The sequence below is a fragment of the Microtus oregoni genome, unplaced genomic scaffold (assembly GCF_018167655.1).
Source record: "Microtus oregoni isolate MIOR12 unplaced genomic scaffold, Mior012 000010F_ref0000083, whole genome shotgun sequence".
In the NCBI taxonomy this organism is placed as follows: domain Eukaryota; kingdom Metazoa; phylum Chordata; class Mammalia; order Rodentia; family Cricetidae; genus Microtus; species Microtus oregoni.
The window spans coordinates 8077914-8079711 of NW_024543069.1; positions in this window are offsets into that span (position 1 = coordinate 8077914).

Below are 1798 nucleotides of genomic sequence, written 5' to 3' on the forward strand. Positions count from 1 at the left end.
AACTCTGAGCAAGTGACAAAGGGCTTGTCTTTTTACCTACCTTAGTGTCAATTAATGGCTCCAGACCCCTTGTTTCATTTGCACACAAATATTTACAATCCTAAATAAACTTGAAGTCAAGCTTCTTGAGGTTTTCAATTCAACTGTTATAGAAATTTATAGTATTTTTCTAACAAATATCTATTACATTTGCTACAACTTCTCATTGTCATAAAATACTCAGATGAAAACTTTTCTTGATAAGTCAGTTTGAACCATTTTCAAGTCCGTTTTCTAAATTTAGAAAGAATAACTTATAAGTGAATAAAATATATAAAAACAAATTGCTTTATATATCTACTGTCTTACTATGAACACATTTAATTAATATCACCATATACTTAAACTAAGCAGCTACAGATTTTGAGGAAGATCCTGAAGCATTAAATAATGCTCAGCTTTGTAGCAAAGCTCAAGGCCACCCTGGGATAGATGAGAATGAATGTCAACAAAATAAATTAAATTTACTTTATAAGTTATAACAAATTGGTGCACAAATTTAGAGTTTTCCACATCTCTAGCTATTGTGAGTATTTTTTTTTTTCTTTTGAGTTACTACTGCTCAACCATTGACTAAAGAGGAGGACAAGCATGTGCTCTAATGACAAAAGCACTCTACCTTGCACCAATGACACACTTTTCACTGGAGACGTTTTGTACGTGTCTTCTGGAGAGCTAATGCAGTTATCTTCTATTCCTGCTCTGCTTAAAACTTATCTAGAAGTAGACTAATATGCGATTTCTTTTCTTTTGGTTTTTTGAGACAGGTTTTCTCTGTGAAACAATCTTGGCTGTCCTGGAACTCACTCTGTGCATGAGGCTGGCCTTAAACTCACAGAGATCCACCTGCCTCTGCCTCCCAAAGGCTGGAATTCAAAGCATGCACCACAACAGCCCGGCCTAAAATGGAATTTCTTTACAAGATATTTTGTGCACCGACTAAGTGCATTGTTTAATTTGATTGTAATTTTGTTACTGTGATGAAATATTTTAATTGATCAAGCAATGTTGGTATGTCAGTCAAATGAATAAGTTCCATTTTACACCACTGTCTTCCAGCTTTGTGTATTGCTAAATCTGACTTGGCACTATGTGGTAAAGCCAATTTTCTATTTGTATTCATGAAAATTATCTACCATTGCCAGCTTTGGAAGATAAAGAACTGGCTTCATAAACTTCATACTGCTCTTCCTGGATTCATCTATAAATATTTTTGTCATCTTAACAATTATACAAAAGTCAATTTGCTGTCCATCTTCATCTAATGTCTTCATTGTGAGCATATTTTGAATAGCCACCTGTAAATATAATTCTAGCAATATTATCTATGCTTATTTATAACTACATTTTTCTGCCAACTCTTTCATTTTCAGCACTTATTACCCCATTATCATCAAATATTTTAATTTGTCCTTTTTCTCCTGATATTTAAAATTAAGCATCATGAGAAGTCTTAATAAGCTTTATCTGATGATACATTTGGTTCATTTGACACCCTTAAGGCTCACTATATAGGTTTTAGTAATGTTGAAGGATGCTTGGGTTTTATCAGTGTGTTTCTCCCAGTGAACTTATAATTTTCTGAGTGCTCATGGCTGGAAGTTCTTCCCTTTCTTTGGAATGATGAGTTCTTGTCATGACTATACCTCACTAGGTACATAAACCACACTTAGTATGCTTTAATAAAAGTCAATCACAAATCATAGGTTAGTCGTATAACTTATTCAGTTTGGATTTTTATACATTGAATCTCTGGGAA